Source organism: Spermophilus citellus (genome assembly GCF_964194105.1).
Source record: "Spermophilus citellus genome assembly, chromosome: 12".
Classification (NCBI taxonomy): Eukaryota; Metazoa; Chordata; class Mammalia; order Rodentia; family Sciuridae; genus Spermophilus; species Spermophilus citellus.
The window spans coordinates 13,708,161-13,728,429 of record NC_138198.1 but is presented as its reverse complement, the minus strand read 5'-3'; positions in this window follow the sequence as shown (position 1 = coordinate 13,728,429).

The following is a 20,269-nucleotide window of genomic DNA, read 5'->3' as shown; positions in this document are numbered from 1 at the left end:
GCATGGATTACTAAAAACATCCTTGTCCAGGTTGCCTAATGCTCTCAAATGTCAATCCTATTGGTGACTACACATTTGTTTCTTCCTAAGATGATATATTCAACCTCCACCCTGTTGAAAATGTCTAATCCTCTCACTCACTTTATGCTTTGCCTGATTTCCTAATGTCTCTATTGATATCTGCTTTCCTACATATGTCCCCCAGTTCATCATTGTGACTGGCTGACTCTTCACATGTGCTGACATTTACATTCACTCTCTAACCGACACCCTATTGCTAAAGAACTTTTGGTCCAAATTTTATACTCACTCTTCTTCCTAAACCTACCAACTATCTTCCTAATCCTACCTACTATCCCTTTTTGACTGGATGTTCTCTTCTGCATTCAATCATCCAAGGTACAAGGTCCTATGCCATTGTATATCGATTTATCTGAGACACCTATGCAGAAAGTCATTCAAAGCTAAGTATCCCAATCAAGGGCCCAATGCCCTTCTGGCCTTCAAATCTGACTTGGATTTCTGTTTTCATACATACATTTCACCTCTATATTATTATAAATATCTCAGGTTCCCAATACCATTCATCATCCAGCAGAGTGTTTCCTAACCCAAATCGAACAGGTTCTTAACCCTAACCATACACTGTTCCCTCAATCTAACTTTACAGAAGAGCAGGGACAGAGTTGGTCTTACAATACAGGAATGTAGGGGATCTTCCACCTGCTGAGAACCTCAAAGGTCCATGCAGAAATGATCCCTGGAGAAGATGTAGGCCGCTATGAAGGACCTGAGAGAGCAGAAGTCATCTTCCATGGCAAACAACCTGGTCAGGATGAAGGGATGTGTCTGAATGAGCCTCTCTGTTCTTAATGTAGACACGATGGACCAAAGCAGGCCTGTGTGGAGAGCTGTTCCTTGGTGCCTATGGTTGATATTCCATTGTAACTTGTGAAAGTGTCACAGGAAGGAGGGGCAGCCTCCATCTCATGGGAGCCCTGGAAGCAACTGTTAGGACACAGTGGTTGCCAAGGCAGTGACCTCATTCAGTTCCTGAAGGAAGTGACCTCACCTCACTTCCTTGGTGATGGAACTCTCTGAACTTGGGATCCAGGAAGCCAGGCACCCAGAGCCAGTCCCAGTCCCAGTCCCAGTCCCAGTGGGCTCACTTGTTTGGATTTACCAAGGACAGAGTCAGTCTTTCTTGGTACCTACTGATGTGAGGATTGCCAAATGCCAGGAAAGCTCTGCAGAGGGGCCTTTCCTGAGAAAGCAGGTAGTGGCTCACCGCTGGCTCCTGACAGCTTCAGAGAGTTGGCCAAGGAGGCCAGATGTGAGACAGGACAGGCCATTTCGGGGGAACATAGTATGGCCCACCAGTCAGACGACACTCCGGGTAGTCACAGGCCAACTTGGAAGAAGGAGGTGCCTTTGTGGGTGTGGGTGTGAGTTTGTGGTTTGGTCTCATGTTCTGAGAATAGGTAGGAAAGGCGGTTTGTTTGGTTTGGAGTGGACTGTTTCTAGTAAGTCTTTTGACGAGGCGAGTGTTTCTATGTTTGTGTATCCCACTGTGTCCCTGGTTGTGGACATTAGAAAAGAGAATGCATCAATGGATGTGTCCTGTCTAGTAGAAAGCTTCCCAGCATTCATCCTGCCCCATTTATGAATGGACTGCGGCTTGCCTTATGGATGGGCAACACCTACTATCTTCCTAAGTTCCTGTTTTCTTCCTGAATCCTGGCCACTCTCCAGAATAGGCTCATGGTTTTGTGTCCAAGATAGGTACCACCTCCAAGCTCGGTGACATGGCCATGTACTGGATAGCTGAAAGGAATGGTGAGCATCTCAGAAAACTGAGCTATCAGTGTGACCAGTAAAGTCTCCCTGGAGAAACCCTGCTTTGGGCCTTTTGCTTACCTATTGTTCTGTTGCCCTGAATGTCAGGAAGGCCTTTGCCTCAGGGCACCCCTTTGTGAAGCCTGAAGAAAACAGTTTTCAAGTGGAAATGAATGGGCATCACCTGTGGCTCTTTGCTTACTGGCTTTGCAAAGGGATGTGTCTGAATCAGCCTCTTGGCCCTGTGTGAGGCTGTGGCTTAGATTGTCAGCACCTGACGGATCCTAAGAGAGATCCCATGTGTGCATCCAAAGCCAAATTGGCACAAAAGCAGTCATTGTGGATGAAGTCTCTCGCCTTCCTCTGTAAGGTTCCTGACCTCCATCAAGTGAGAATAGGGATCCTTCGGGTCAAACGAGTTCTTCAAAGCCCTGCAGAGGCTAGCCCATAGGTGCTTGGGTTTTCTCATGACCCCAATTGACACACAGAATCTATACCCGGCAGTCAGTAGGCCTCCAATTGGAGAAGCGGAGCAGTATTAACGGCAGGCCTATTGGATCACTCCAGGTTCACAGGAAGGGTGTCCAGGCCACCCTGACATGAGGCAAATGAGGTGCAAGGGAGCTTATTGTGGACACTGTCTTGGGCTGTGCCCCTCATGGAAACCTCCAGCCAGAGGTTATGATGAGTGTCTATATGGAAGAAGATGAGGGCCATGTGTCAGTGTTTAGGTTTGAATTGTGGTCATTGGTGTGGCGGTGGGAAGAGATGACTGGGTCCACCTGGGCTTGAACTCTGGTGTGATTCCCATTGGAGACTGAGTTCTGGAACTGAGTTCAGAGAAGTATTGCCGTGAATTGTGTTGGGATTTGAGGAGGCCATGCATGAGAGTCGCCCTTGGAAACTGAGATCTAGGCCCAGGCTGGCTTTCCACAGAGCACTGGGAATCTCAGCCCGGATATCACATGATTTTATTCTTAAAGACCTGGCAGCCACAGTTGAGAGTCAAAACACACATGGACCTCACATTTGTAGACCTCAATGGGCCTGGATTCATGTGTCCTTTTGGCCACTCTTTGGGAAGCCTTGTTTGTGAGAGTTCTCTAGAGCTTTTGTTGAAATGAGCTTGCTCACCATTGAATGGTTCCTGAAGGCATGGAAACCCACAGTGCCTCCAACTTCATCCTTTAAAAATGGCTAGCTGGATAAATACCATGAGATTTTTGAAATTCCCATGACCAGGTGGCACTGGAGAACCTTTGGATGTCCTGTTGCTGATCATGAGTGTACCAGACAGTGCCTTGATTGACTGGGTTTCATGAAAATGGTGTAAAACAGAGATGCCAGTAAGTTGGGGCCTGCTGAGTAGCGGGCCTAGAGCAGTGGTGTGCAGGTGTGTGATAGAACATCTGTGGTGGGGCCATGTGGATCTGCCATTGGCTTCCAAATGGCTTGTGACTGACATGGTGCAGCGAGCAGACCCTTCTATGTAAAGGCATCTTGTTATATGGAGAGGTTTCAGGGCAGTGTTCAGAATCAGGTTGCTATGGTCAAGGGGGCAATCTCTGTGGGATAGAAGCCTGGCTGGTGCATTCTCCTAGGACCTTGACCCACCGCACGTGACAGAACTCCCTCCAGCACTGTGTCCCAGTTGAACTCCTTGCATTTCCTGAAGCAAATTCCAAACTCCCAGTGCAGCAGCAAGAAACACCACGAAAAGTGGAGGATGACCAAATGGCTTCAGAGTCCACACAGGGAGACACTTAGACCCCAGTGGCCACAGTTTACCTGCAAAGAGAGAATTCAGCACTTCTGCCTCATGTTCATTGGAAAATCAGAAACCGTGTCCTCCAGGTCACATAGATGCAGACCCAGCTTTGATGGTCTCACTACAGAGGAAGCTAAAGCTCCTGACAACAACATGTATTTCAAGTGCCCAACCTCAGAGGCAGTTTCTCACAAAGTCTTTAGGCCAGCAGAGCTCCATGTTTGTGGAGTGTTTACCCTGTCCCTTACTTATGGAACCTCCTCTACCACCTCCAAGGTTGTGAACTGCTGAGCATTTTCCATTCCACATACGTATTCACAGCTTTTCTAACTCTTCTCCTCAAATTGCGTCTTACTTGTTGCGAAGGTAATGTCAAGGCATTGTTCTGGATGAGAGTGGGAAGATTTTTGTGTAGCACATATTTGCCTACACATTGGATTCATTTTCCTATTTTCCGTTCGAAATACTGAATCCCTGACACTAACCCATACCCTACTGGATTCTGACTACGAATACTAATATGATGGAGAAAAATAACCCAAACAGAATAGAAATACAGGCAGTTCAGAGCAGGCATGGTGTATAGTTGGAATTGCCTTTAGCATTACAAAGGGTAGGTGTTATAAATCTTGTCCAATTTAATAGAAGTAGTTCTCCATGTGTTTTGAAAGTGAACAAATATGTGAATTCCTGTCTCCCTTTCTCTGCAGCCTATTCAGCAACATGTATTTTTACATGCGCATATAGAATCCTCCCTGCTATCCCACGTCCATTCTTGTGAGGTGGCTGACTTGGCAGATACAAATTGTGAGAAGAGATCACTCCTCCTAAACGCTGTTGGAACTGAAAATTCAACCTACGGGTGAGCTTCCTACTTGAACAACATGATACGTAAATCCATGTTCAGTAAAATAAATATTTTTGGATCTGTGGATGATATATATTTCATGATGAATTTCGATTGGCATATATATTTCTACTTTTTAATGCCTGTGTGTTCTGTGTGTATTTGTGTGTGTGTGTATATATATATACACACACACACACACAGACACACACACAATATGCACAAACTCTCCAGATTTTTCAAAATATGAAATATATGTGTCTTATTATACACTCCCTAAATTCATCCATGTTCATATATGTGGATTTATAATCAACTTTTCACAAGATTATGCTCAGAAATATTCATCCACCTGAAATACGTATTTGTTTCCTAGTGCTGAAACTATCTTTAGAGAATGGTGCATAGAGATCCTAATATTTCTACAGGAACTGACCCAGTTTAACATCAATGCAAGTAGATTCCTATGGGACATGATGTGTATTTTGACGTTCATTTTTATTCAACACTGGTACATTACTATTTCTTCAGTTGATGCACATCATAGGATATGTATTTCATCCTCAAGTTCACAAATTTCTAGGCATTTGGTTCACTTTCAATCACTTCCTGCTTCAGAACACATGCATTCCTCCACGTTTCTTGACTGGTCTTTTCATGAGACTTCTTTCCATACACATTCTTTTCCGTTTCCATAATCCCCATTGAAGCAAAACTCAAACCCCCTTCATGGTAAACCATAACCCTAATATCACCATTAGACGTATAACTGGTTGGAATGAATGGTTGTGTATCAATATTAGATTTCCTATATATTTTCAGATATCAATTCAATCCATTATTTAAATTGGAGCCAGTTATAATATTTATTCACAGAAGGGTCTATTCATGCATTATCTCTATATTCATAGACCCAGGGTACACCTATTTGTACCCCCAAAGGCTAATTTATATGTCTTCAACATATTACTCCCAGAAATGGTGGAAGAAATACTCATGTCACCTGATCTCCATATACATTTTATCACAGTGATATTCTGGACATAAAATGCAAAGGTCACACTTATGATTGTACCAAAGCCTCATTGGAAAGTGAGCATGGATTACTAAAAACATCCTTGTCCAGGTTGCCTAATGCTCTCAAATGTCAATCCTATTGGTGACTACACATTTGTTTCTTCCTAAGATGATATATTCAACCTCCACCCTGTTGAAAATGTCTAATCCTCTCACTCACTTTATGCTTTGCCTGATTTCCTAATGTCTCTATTGATATCTGCTTTCCTACATATGTCCCCCAGTTCATCATTGTGACTGGCTGACTCTTCACATGTGCTGACATTTACATTCACTCTCTAACCGACACCCTATTGCTAAAGAACTTTTGGTCCAAATTTTATACTCACTCTTCTTCCTAAACCTACCAACTATCTTCCTAATCCTACCTACTATCCCTTTTTGACTGGATGTTCTCTTCTGCATTCAATCATCCAAGGTACAAGGTCCTATGCCATTGTATATCGATTTATCTGAGACACCTGTGCAGAAAGTCATTCAAAGCTAAGTATCCCAATCAAGGGCCCAATGCCCTTCTGGCCTTCAAATCTGACTTGGATTTCTGTTTTCATACATACATTTCACCTCTATATTATTATAAATATCTCAGGTTCCCAATACCATTCATCATCCAGCAGAGTGTTTCCTAACCCAAATCGAACAGGTTCTTAACCCTAACCATACACTGTTCCCTCAATCTAACTTTACAGAAGAGCAGGGACAGAGTTGGTCTTACAATACAGGAATGTAGGGGATCTTCCACCTGCTGAGAACCTCAAAGGTCCATGCAGAAATGATCCCTGGAGAAGATGTAGGCCGCTATGAAGGACCTGAGAGAGCAGAAGTCATCTTCCATGGCAAACAACCTGGTCAGGATGAAGGGATGTGTCTGAATGAGCCTCTCTGTTCTTAATGTAGACACGATGGACCAAAGCAGGCCTGTGTGGAGAGCTGTTCCTTGGTGCCTATGGTTGATATTCCATTGTAAGTTGTGAAAGTGTCACAGGAAGGAGGGGCAGCCTCCATCTCATGGGAGCCCTGGAAGCAACTGTTAGGACACAGTGGTTGCCAAGGCAGTGACCTCATTCAGTTCCTGAAGGAAGTGACCTCACCTCACTTCCTTGGTGATGGAACTCTCTGAACTTGGGATCCAGGAAGCCAGGCACCCAGAGCCAGTCCCAGTCCCAGTCCCAGTCCCAGTGGGCTCACTTGTTTGGATTTACCAAGGACAGAGTCAGTCTTTCTTGGTACCTACTGATGTGAGGATTGCCAAATGCCAGGAAAGCTCTGCAGAGGGGCCTTTCCTGAGAAAGCAGGTAGTGGCTCACCGCTGGCTCCTGACAGCTTCACAGAGTTGGCCAAGGAGGCCAGATGTGAGACAGGACAGGCCATTTCGGGGGAACATAGTATGGCCCACCAGTCAGACGACACTCCGGGTAGTCACAGGCCAACTTGGAAGAAGGAGGTGCCTTTGTGGGTGTGGGTGTGAGTTTGTGGTTTGGTCTCATGTTCTGAGAATAGGTAGGAAAGGCGGTTTGTTTGGTTTGGAGTGGACTGTTTCTAGTAAGTCTTTTGACGAGGCGAGTGTTTCTATGTTTGTGTATCCCACTGTGTCCCTGGTTGTGGACATTAGAAAAGAGAATGCATCAATGGATGTGTCCTGTCTAGTAGAAAGCTTCCCAGCATTCATCCTGCCCCATTTATGAATGGACTGCGGCTTGCCTTATGGATGGGCAACACCTACTATCTTCCTAAGTTCCTGTTTTCTTCCTGAATCCTGGCCACTCTCCAGAATAGGCTCATGGTTTTGTGTCCAAGATAGGTACCACCTCCAAGCTCGGTGACATGGCCATGTACTGGATAGCTGAAAGGAATGGTGAGCATCTCAGAAAACTGAGCTATCAGTGTGACCAGTAAAGTCTCCCTGGAGAAACCCTGCTTTGGGCCTTTTGCTTACCTATTGTTCTGTTGCCCTGAATGTCAGGAAGGCCTTTGCCTCAGGGCACCCCTTTGTGAAGCCTGAAGAAAACAGTTTTCAAGTGGAAATGAATGGGCATCACCTGTGGCTCTTTGCTTACTGGCTTTGCAAAGGGATGTGTCTGAATCAGCCTCTTGGCCCTGTGTGAGGCTGTGGCTTAGATTGTCAGCACCTGACGGATCCTAAGAGAGATCCCATGTGTGCATCCAAAGCCAAATTGGCACAAAAGCAGTCATTGTGGATGAAGTCTCTCGCCTTCCTCTGTAAGGTTCCTGACCTCCATCAAGTGAGAATAGGGATCCTTCGGGTCAAACGAGTTCCTCAAAGCCCTGCAGAGGCTAGCCCATAGGTGCTTGGGTTTTCTCATGACCCCAATTGACACACAGAATCTATACCCGGCAGTCAGTAGGCCTCCAATTGGAGAAGCGGAGCAGTATTAACGGCAGGCCTATTGGATCACTCCAGGTTCACAGGAAGGGTGTCCAGGCCACCCTGACATGAGGCAAATGAGGTGCAAGGGAGCTTATTGTGGACACTGTCTTGGGCTGTGCCCCTCATGGAAACCTCCAGCCAGAGGTTATGATGAGTGTCTATATGGAAGAAGATGAGGGCCATGTGTCAGTGTTTAGGTTTGAATTGTGGTCATTGGTGTGGCGGTGGGAAGAGATGACTGGGTCCACCTGGGCTTGAACTCTGGTGTGATTCCCATTGGAGACTGAGTTCTGGAACTGAGTTCAGAGAAGTATTGCCGTGAATTGTGTTGGGATTTGAGGAGGCCATGCATGAGAGTCGCCCTTGGAAACTGAGATCTAGGCCCAGGCTGGCTTTCCACAGAGCACTGGGAATCTCAGCCCGGATATCACATGATTTTATTCTTAAAGACCTGGCAGCCACAGTTGAGAGTCAAAACACACATGGACCTCACATTTGTAGACCTCAATGGGCCTGGATTCATGTGTCCTTTTGGCCACTCTTTGGGAAGCCTTGTTTGTGAGAGTTCTCTAGAGCTTTTGTTGAAATGAGCTTGCTCACCATTGAATGGTTCCTGAAGGCATGGAAACCCACAGTGCCTCCAACTTCATCCTTTCAAAATGGCTAGCTGGATAAATACCATGAGATTTTTGAAATTCCCATGACCAGGTGGCACTGGAGAACCTTTGGATGTCCTGTTGCTGATCATGAGTGTACCAGACAGTGCCTTGATTGACTGGGTTTCATGAAAATGGTGTAAAACAGAGATGCCAGTAAGTTGGGGCCTGCTGAGTAGCGGGCCTAGAGCAGTGGTGTGCAGGTGTGTGATAGAACATCTGTGGTGGGGCCATGTGGATCTGCCATTGGCTTCCAAATGGCTTGTGACTGACATGGTGCAGCGAGCAGACCCTTCTATGTAAAGGCATCTTGTTATATGGAGAGGTTTCAGGGCAGTGTTCAGAATCAGGTTGCTATGGTCAAGGGGGCAATCTCTGTGGGATAGAAGCCTGGCTGGTGCATTCTCCTAGGACCTTGACCCACCGCACGTGACAGAACTCCCTCCAGCACTGTGTCCCAGTTGAACTCCTTGCATTTCCTGAAGCAAATTCCAAACTCCCAGTGCAGCAGCAAGAAACACCACGAAAAGTGGAGGATGACCAAATGGCTTCAGAGTCCACACAGGGAGACACTTAGACCCCAGTGGCCACAGTTTACCTGCAAAGAGAGAATTCAGCACTTCTGCCTCATGTTCATTGGAAAATCAGAAACCGTGTCCTCCAGGTCACATAGATGCAGACCCAGCTTTGATGGTCTCACTACAGAGGAAGCTAAAGCTCCTGACAACAACATGTATTTCAAGTGCCCAACCTCAGAGGCAGTTTCTCACAAAGTCTTTAGGCCAGCAGAGCTCCATGTTTGTGGAGTGTTTACCCTGTCCCTTACTTATGGAACCTCCTCTACCACCTCCAAGGTTGTGAACTGCTGAGCATTTTCCATTCCACATACGTATTCACAGCTTTTCTAACTCTTCTCCTCAAATTGCGTCTTACTTGTTGCGAAGGTAATGTCAAGGCATTGTTCTGGATGAGAGTGGGAAGATTTTTGTGTAGCACATATTTGCCTACACATTGGATTCATTTTCCTATTTTCCGTTCGAAATACTGAATCCCTGACACTAACCCATACCCTACTGGATTCTGACTACGAATACTAATATGATGGAGAAAAATAACCCAAACAGAATAGAAATACAGGCAGTTCAGAGCAGGCATGGTGTATAGTTGGACTTGCCTTTAGCATTACAAAGGGTAGGTGTTATAAATCTTGTCCAATTTAATAGAAGTAGTTCTCCATGTGTTTTGAAAGTGAACAAATATGTGAATTCCTGTCTCCCTTTCTCTGCAGCCTATTCAGCAACATGTATTTTTACATGCGCATATAGAATCCTCCCTGCTATCCCACGTCCATTCTTGTGAGGTGGCTGACTTGGCAGATACAAATTGTGAGAAGAGATCACTCCTCCTAAACGCTGTTGGAACTGAAAATTCAACCTACGGGTGAGCTTCCTACTTGAACAACATGATACGTAAATCCATGTTCAGTAAAATAAATATTTTTGGATCTGTGGATGATATATATTTCATGATGAATTTCGATTGGCATATATATTTCTACTTTTTAATGCCTGTGTGTTCTGTGTGTATTTGTGTGTGTGTGCGTGTATGTATATATATATATATATATATATATATATATATATATATATACATACACACACACACACACACACACACACACACAATATGCACAAACTCTCCAGATTTTTCAAAATATGAAATATATGTGTCTTATTATACACTCCCTAAATTCATCCATGTTCATATATGTGGATTTATAATCAACTTTTCACAAGATTATGCTCAGAAATATTCATCCACCTGAAATACGTATTTGTTTCCTAGTGCTGAAACTATCTTTAGAGAATGGTGCATAGAGATCCTAATATTTCTACAGGAACTGACCCAGTTTAACATCAATGCAAGTAGATTCCTATGGGACATGATGTGTATTTTGACGTTCATTTTTATTCAACACTGGTACATTACTATTTCTTCAGTTGATGCACATCATAGGATATGTATTTTATCCTCAAGTTCACAAATTTCTAGGCATTTGGTTCACTTTAAATCACTTCCTGCTTCAGAACACATGCATTCCTCCACGTTTCTTGACTGGTCTTTTCATGAGACTTCTTTCCATACACATTCTTTTCCGTTTCCATAATCCCCATTGAAGCAAAACTCAAACCCCCTTCATGGTAAACCATAACCCTAATATCACCATTAGACGTATAACTGGTTGGAATGAATGGTTGTGTATCAATATTAGATTTCCTATATATTTTCAGATATCAATTCAATCCATTATTTAAATTGGAGCCAGTTATAATATTTATTCACAGAAGGGTCTATTCATGCATTATCTCTATATTCATAGACCCAGGGTACACCTATTTGTACCCCCAAAGGCTAATTTATATGTCTTCAACATATTACTCCCAGAAATGGTGGAAGAAATACTCATGTCACCTGATCTCCATATACATTTTATCACAGTGATATTCTGGACATAAAATGCAAAGGTCACACTTATGATTGTACCAAAGCCTCATTGGAAAGTGAGCATGGATTACTAAAAACATCCTTGTCCAGGTTGCCTAATGCTCTCAAATGTCAATCCTATTGGTGACTACACATTTGTTTCTTCCTAAGATGATATATTCAACCTCCACCCTGTTGAAAATGTCTAATCCTCTCACTCACTTTATGCTTTGCCTGATTTCCTAATGTCTCTATTGATATCTGCTTTCCTACATATGTCCCCCAGTTCATCATTGTGACTGGCTGACTCTTCACATGTGCTGACATTTACATTCACTCTCTAACCGACACCCTATTGCTAAAGAACTTTTGGTCCAAATTTTATACTCACTCTTCTTCCTAAACCTACCAACTATCTTCCTAATCCTACCTACTATCCCTTTTTGACTGGATGTTCTCTTCTGCATTCAATCATCCAAGGTACAAGGTCCTATGCCATTGTATATCGATTTATCTGAGACACCTGTGCAGAAAGTCATTCAAAGCTAAGTATCCCAATCAAGGGCCCAATGCCCTTCTGGCCTTCAAATCTGACTTGGATTTCTGTTTTCATACATACATTTCACCTCTATATTATTATAAATATCTCAGGTTCCCAATACCATTCATCATCCAGCAGAGTGTTTCCTAACCCAAATCGAACAGGTTCTTAACCCTAACCATACACTGTTCCCTCAATCTAACTTTACAGAAGAGCAGGGACAGAGTTGGTCTTACAATACAGGAATGTAGGGGATCTTCCACCTGCTGAGAACCTCAAAGGTCCATGCAGAAATGATCCCTGGAGAAGATGTAGGCCGCTATGAAGGACCTGAGAGAGCAGAAGTCATCTTCCATGGCAAACAACCTGGTCAGGATGAAGGGATGTGTCTGAATGAGCCTCTCTGTTCTTAATGTAGACACGATGGACCAAAGCAGGCCTGTGTGGAGAGCTGTTCCTTGGTGCCTATGGTTGATATTCCATTGTAAGTTGTGAAAGTGTCACAGGAAGGAGGGGCAGCCTCCATCTCATGGGAGCCCTGGAAGCAACTGTTAGGACACAGTGGTTGCCAAGGCAGTGACCTCATTCAGTTCCTGAAGGAAGTGACCTCACCTCACTTCCTTGGTGATGGAACTCTCTGAACTTGGGATCCAGGAAGCCAGGCACCCAGAGCCAGTCCCAGTCCCAGTCCCAGTCCCAGTGGGCTCACTTGTTTGGATTTACCAAGGACAGAGTCAGTCTTTCTTGGTACCTACTGATGTGAGGATTGCCAAATGCCAGGAAAGCTCTGCAGAGGGGCCTTTCCTGAGAAAGCAGGTAGTGGCTCACCGCTGGCTCCTGACAGCTTCACAGAGTTGGCCAAGGAGGCCAGATGTGAGACAGGACAGGCCATTTCGGGGGAACATAGTATGGCCCACCAGTCAGACGACACTCCGGGTAGTCACAGGCCAACTTGGAAGAAGGAGGTGCCTTTGTGGGTGTGGGTGTGAGTTTGTGGTTTGGTCTCATGTTCTGAGAATAGGTAGGAAAGGCGGTTTGTTTGGTTTGGAGTGGACTGTTTCTAGTAAGTCTTTTGACGAGGCGAGTGTTTCTATGTTTGTGTATCCCACTGTGTCCCTGGTTGTGGACATTAGAAAAGAGAATGCATCAATGGATGTGTCCTGTCTAGTAGAAAGCTTCCCAGCATTCATCCTGCCCCATTTATGAATGGACTGCGGCTTGCCTTATGGATGGGCAACACCTACTATCTTCCTAAGTTCCTGTTTTCTTCCTGAATCCTGGCCACTCTCCAGAATAGGCTCATGGTTTTGTGTCCAAGATAGGTACCACCTCCAAGCTCGGTGACATGGCCATGTACTGGATAGCTGAAAGGAATGGTGAGCATCTCAGAAAACTGAGCTATCAGTGTGACCAGTAAAGTCTCCCTGGAGAAACCCTGCTTTGGGCCTTTTGCTTACCTATTGTTCTGTTGCCCTGAATGTCAGGAAGGCCTTTGCCTCAGGGCACCCCTTTGTGAAGCCTGAAGAAAACAGTTTTCAAGTGGAAATGAATGGGCATCACCTGTGGCTCTTTGCTTACTGGCTTTGCAAAGGGATGTGTCTGAATCAGCCTCTTGGCCCTGTGTGAGGCTGTGGCTTAGATTGTCAGCACCTGACGGATCCTAAGAGAGATCCCATGTGTGCATCCAAAGCCAAATTGGCACAAAAGCAGTCATTGTGGATGAAGTCTCTCGCCTTCCTCTGTAAGGTTCCTGACCTCCATCAAGTGAGAATAGGGATCCTTCGGGTCAAACGAGTTCCTCAAAGCCCTGCAGAGGCTAGCCCATAGGTGCTTGGGTTTTCTCATGACCCCAATTGACACACAGAATCTATACCCGGCAGTCAGTAGGCCTCCAATTGGAGAAGCGGAGCAGTATTAACGGCAGGCCTATTGGATCACTCCAGGTTCACAGGAAGGGTGTCCAGGCCACCCTGACATGAGGCAAATGAGGTGCAAGGGAGCTTATTGTGGACACTGTCTTGGGCTGTGCCCCTCATGGAAACCTCCAGCCAGAGGTTATGATGAGTGTCTATATGGAAGAAGATGAGGGCCATGTGTCAGTGTTTAGGTTTGAATTGTGGTCATTGGTGTGGCGGTGGGAAGAGATGACTGGGTCCACCTGGGCTTGAACTCTGGTGTGATTCCCATTGGAGACTGAGTTCTGGAACTGAGTTCAGAGAAGTATTGCCGTGAATTGTGTTGGGATTTGAGGAGGCCATGCATGAGAGTCGCCCTTGGAAACTGAGATCTAGGCCCAGGCTGGCTTTCCACAGAGCACTGGGAATCTCAGCCCGGATATCACATGATTTTATTCTTAAAGACCTGGCAGCCACAGTTGAGAGTCAAAACACACATGGACCTCACATTTGTAGACCTCAATGGGCCTGGATTCATGTGTCCTTTTGGCCACTCTTTGGGAAGCCTTGTTTGTGAGAGTTCTCTAGAGCTTTTGTTGAAATGAGCTTGCTCACCATTGAATGGTTCCTGAAGGCATGGAAACCCACAGTGCCTCCAACTTCATCCTTTCAAAATGGCTAGCTGGATAAATACCATGAGATTTTTGAAATTCCCATGACCAGGTGGCACTGGAGAACCTTTGGATGTCCTGTTGCTGATCATGAGTGTACCAGACAGTGCCTTGATTGACTGGGTTTCATGAAAATGGTGTAAAACAGAGATGCCAGTAAGTTGGGGCCTGCTGAGTAGCGGGCCTAGAGCAGTGGTGTGCAGGTGTGTGATAGAACATCTGTGGTGGGGCCATGTGGATCTGCCATTGGCTTCCAAATGGCTTGTGACTGACATGGTGCAGCGAGCAGACCCTTCTATGTAAAGGCATCTTGTTATATGGAGAGGTTTCAGGGCAGTGTTCAGAATCAGGTTGCTATGGTCAAGGGGGCAAGCTCTGTGGGATAGAAGCCTGGCTGGTGCATTCTCCTAGGACCTTGACCCACCGCACGTGACAGAACTCCCTCCAGCACTGTGTCCCAGTTGAACTCCTTGCATTTCCTGAAGCAAATTCCAAACTCCCAGTGCAGCAGCAAGAAACACCACGAAAAGTGGAGGATGACCAAATGGCTTCAGAGTCCACACAGGGAGACACTTAGACCCCAGTGGCCACAGTTTACCTGCAAAGAGAGAATTCAGCACTTCTGCCTCATGTTCATTGGAAAATCAGAAACCGTGTCCTCCAGGTCACATAGATGCAGACCCAGCTTTGATGGTCTCACTACAGAGGAAGCTAAAGCTCCTGACAACAACATGTATTTCAAGTGCCCAACCTCAGAGGCAGTTTCTCACAAAGTCTTTAGGCCAGCAGAGCTCCATGTTTGTGGAGTGTTTACCCTGTCCCTTACTTATGGAACCTCCTCTACCACCTCCAAGGTTGTGAACTGCTGAGCATTTTCCATTCCACATACGTATTCACAGCTTTTCTAACTCTTCTCCTCAAATTGCGTCTTACTTGTTGCGAAGGTAATGTCAAGGCATTGTTCTGGATGAGAGTGGGAAGATTTTTGTGTAGCACATATTTGCCTACACATTGGATTCATTTTCCTATTTTCCGTTCGAAATACTGAATCCCTGACACTAACCCATACCCTACTGGATTCTGACTACGAATACTAATATGATGGAGAAAAATAACCCAAACAGAATAGAAATACAGGCAGTTCAGAGCAGGCATGGTGTATAGTTGGACTTGCCTTTAGCATTACAAAGGGTAGGTGTTATAAATCTTGTCCAATTTAATAGAAGTAGTTCTCCATGTGTTTTGAAAGTGAACAAATATGTGAATTCCTGTCTCCCTTTCTCTGCAGCCTATTCAGCAACATGTATTTTTACATGCGCATATAGAATCCTCCCTGCTATCCCACGTCCATTCTTGTGAGGTGGCTGACTTGGCAGATACAAATTGTGAGAAGAGATCACTCCTCCTAAACGCTGTTGGAACTGAAAATTCAACCTACGGGTGAGCTTCCTACTTGAACAACATGATACGTAAATCCATGTTCAGTAAAATAAATATTTTTGGATCTGTGGATGATATATATTTCATGATGAATTTCGATTGGCATATATATTTCTACTTTTTAATGCCTGTGTGTTCTGTGTGTATTTGTGTGTGTGTGTGTATATATATATATATATATATATATATATATATATATATATACACACACACACACACACACACACACACACAATATGCACAAACTCTCCAGATTTTTCAAAATATGAAATATATGTGTCTTATTATACACTCCCTAAATTCATCCATGTTCATATATGTGGATTTATAATCAACTTTTCACAAGATTATGCTCAGAAATATTCATCCACCTGAAATACGTATTTGTTTCCTAGTGCTGAAACTATCTTTAGAGAATGGTGCATAGAGATCCTAATATTTCTACAGGAACTGACCCAGTTTAACATCAATGCAAGTAGATTCCTATGGGACATGATGTGTATTTTGACGTTCATTTTTATTCAACACTGGTACATTACTATTTCTTCAGTTGATGCACATCATAGGATATGTATTTTATCCTCAAGTTCACAAATTTCTAGGCATTTGGTTCACTTTCAATCACTTCCTGCTTCAGAACACATGCATTCCTCCACGTTTCTTGACTGGTCTTTTCATGAGACTTCTTTCCATACACATTCTTTTCCGTTTCCATAATCCCCATTGAAGCAAAACTCAAACCCCCTTCTTGGTAAACCATAACCCTAATATCACCATTAGACGTATAACTGGTTGGAATGAATGGTTGTGTATCAATATTAGATTTCCTATATATTTTCAGATATCAATTCAATCCATTATTTAAATTGGAGCCAGTTATAATATTTATTCACAGAAGGGTCTATTCATGCATTATCTCTATATTCATAGACCCAGGGTACACCTATTTGTACCCCCAAAGGCTAATTTATATGTCTTCAACATATTACTCCCAGAAATGGTGGAAGAAATACTCATGTCACCTGATCTCCATATACATTTTATCACAGTGATATTCTGGACACAAAATGCAAAGGTCACACTTATGATTGTACCAAAGCCTCATTGGAAAGTGAGCATGGATTACTAAAAACATCCTTGTCCAGGTTGCCTAATGCTCTCAAATGTCAATCCTATTGGTGACTACACATTTGTTTCTTCCTAAGATGATATATTCAACCTCCACCCTGTTGAAAATGTCTAATCCTCTCACTCACTTTATGCTTTGCCTGATTTCCTAATGTCTCTATTGATATCTGCTTTCCTACATATGTCCCCCAGTTCATCATTGTGACTGGCTGACTCTTCACATGTGCTGACATTTACATTCACTCTCTAACCGACACCCTATTGCTAAAGAACTTTTGGTCCAAATTTTATACTCACTCTTCTTCCTAAACCTACCAACTATCTTCCTAATCCTACCTACTATCCCTTTTTGACTGGATGTTCTCTTCTGCATTCAATCATCCAAGGTACAAGGTCCTATGCCATTGTATATCGATTTATCTGAGACACCTGTGCAGAAAGTCATTCAAAGCTAAGTATCCCAATCAAGGGCCCAATGCCCTTCTGGCCTTCAAATCTGACTTGGATTTCTGTTTTCATACATACATTTCACCTCTATATTATTATAAATATCTCAGGTTCCCAATACCATTCATCATCCAGCAGAGTGTTTCCTAACCCAAATCGAACAGGTTCTTAACCCTAACCATACACTGTTCCCTCAATCTAACTTTACAGAAGAGCAGGGACAGAGTTGGTCTTACAATACAGGAATGTAGGGGATCTTCCACCTGCTGAGAACCTCAAAGGTCCATGCAGAAATGATCCCTGGAGAAGATGTAGGCCGCTATGAAGGACCTGAGAGAGCAGAAGTCATCTTCCATGGCAAACAACCTGGTCAGGATGAAGGGATGTGTCTGAATGAGCCTCTCTGTTCTTAATGTAGACACGATGGACCAAAGCAGGCCTGTGTGGAGAGCTGTTCCTTGGTGCCTATGGTTGATATTCCATTGTAACTTGTGAAAGTGTCACAGGAAGGAGGGGCAGCCTCCATCTCATGGGAGCCCTGGAAGCAACTGTTAGGACACAGTGGTTGCCAAGGCAGTGACCTCATTCAGTTCCTGAAGGAAGTGACCTCACCTCACTTCCTTGGTGATGGAACTCTCTGAACTTGGGATCCAGGAAGCCAGGCACCCAGAGCCAGTCCCAGTCCCAGTCCCAGTCCCAGTGGGCTCACTTGTTTGGATTTACCAAGGACAGAGTCAGTCTTTCTTGGTACCTACTGATGTGAGGATTGCCAAATGCCAGGAAAGCTCTGCAGAGGGGCCTTTCCTGAGAAAGCAGGTAGTGGCTCACCGCTGGCTCCTGACAGCTTCACAGAGTTGGCCAAGGAGGCCAGATGTGAGACAGGACAGGCCATTTCGGGGGAACATAGTATGGCCCACCAGTCAGACGACACTCCGGGTAGTCACAGGCCAACTTGGAAGAAGGAGGTGCCTTTGTGGGTGTGGGTGTGAGTTTGTGGTTTGGTCTCATGTTCTGAGAATAGGTAGGAAAGGCGGTTTGTTTGGTTTGGAGTGGACTGTTTCTAGTAAGTCTTTTGACGAGGCGAGTGTTTCTATGTTTGTGTATCCCACTGTGTCCCTGGTTGTGGACATTAGAAAAGAGAATGCATCAATGGATGTGTCCTGTCTAGTAGAAAGCTTCCCAGCATTCATCCTGCCCCATTTATGAATGGACTGCGGCTTGCCTTATGGATGGGCAACACCTACTATCTTCCTAAGTTCCTGTTTTCTTCCTGAATCCTGGCCACTCTCCAGAATAGGCTCATGGTTTTGTGTCCAAGATAGGTACCACCTCCAAGCTCGGTGACATGGCCATGTACTGGATAGCTGAAAGGAATGGTGAGCATCTCAGAAAACTGAGCTATCAGTGTGACCAGTAAAGTCTCCCTGGAGAAACCCTGCTTTGGGCCTTTTGCTTACCTATTGTTCTGTTGCCCTGAATGTCAGGAAGGCCTTTGCCTCAGGGCACCCCTTTGTGAAGCCTGAAGAAAACAGTTTTCAAGTGGAAATGAATGGGCATCACCTGTGGCTCTTTGCTTACTGGCTTTGCAAAGGGATGTGTCTGAATCAGCCTCTTGGCCCTGTGTGAGGCTGTGGCTTAGATTGTCAGCACCTGACGGATCCTAAGAGAGATCCCATGTGTGCATCCAAAGCCAAATTGGCACAAAAGCAGTCATTGTGGATGAAGTCTCTCGCCTTCCTCTGTAAGGTTCCTGACCTCCATCAAGTGAGAATAGGGATCCTTCGGGTCAAACGAGTTCTTCAAAGCCCTGCAGAGGCTAGCCCATAGGTGCTTGGGTTTTCTCATGACCCCAATTGACACACAGAATCTATACCCGGCAGTCAGTAGGCCTCCAATTGGAGAAGCGGAGCAGTATTAATGGCAGGCCTATTGGATCACTCCAGGTTCACAGGAAGGGTGTCCAGGCCACCCTGACATGAGGCAAATGAGGTGCAAGGGAGCTTATTGTGGACACTGTCTTGGGCTGTGCCCCTCATGGAAACCTCCAGCCAGAGGTTATGATGAGTGTCTATATGGAAGAAGATGAGGGCCATGTGTCAGTGTTTAGGTTTGAATTGTGGTCATTGGTGTGGCGGTGGGAAGAGATGACTGGGTCCACCTGGGCTTGAACTCTGGTGTGATTCCCATTGGAGACTGAGTTCTGGAACTGAGTTCAGAGAAGTATTGCCGTGAATTGTGTTGGGATTTGAGGAGGCCATGCATGAGAGTCGCCCTTGGAAACTGAGATCTAGGCCCAGGCTGGCTTTCCACAGAGCACTGGGAATCTCAGCCCGGATATCACATGATTTTATTCTTAAAGACCTGGCAGCCACAGTTGAGAGTCAAAACACACATGGACCTCACATTTGTAGACCTCAATGGGCCTGGATTCATGTGTCCTTTTGGCCACTCTTTGGGAAGCCTTGTTTGTGAGAGTTCTCTAGAGCTTTTGTTGAAATGAGCTTGCTCACCATTGAATGGTTCCTGAAGGCATGGAAACCCACAGTGCCTCCAACTTCATCCTTTAAAAATGGCTAGCTGGATAAATACCATGAGATTTTTGAAATTCCCATGACCAGGTGGCACTGGAGAACCTTTGGATGTCCTGTTGCTGATCATGAGTGTACCAGACAGTGCCTTGATTGACTGGGTTTCATGAAAATGGTGTAAAACAGAGATGCCAGTAAGTTGGGGCCTGCTGAGTAGCGGGCCTAGAGCAGTGGTGTGCAGGTGTGTGATAGAACATCTGTGGTGGGGCCATGTGGATCTGCCATTGGCTTCCAAATGGCTTGTGACTGACATGGTGCAGCGAGCAGACCCTTCTATGTAAAGGCATCTTGTTATATGGAGAGGTTTCAGGGCAGTGTTCAGAATCAGGTTGCTATGGTCAAGGGGGCAAGCTCTGTGGGATAGAAGCCTGGCTGGTGCATTCTCCTAGGACCTTGACCCACCGCACGTGACAGAACTCCCTCCAGCACTGTGTCCCAGTTGAACTCCTTGCATTTCCTGAAGCAAATTCCAAACTCCCAGTGCAGCAGCAAGAAACACCAC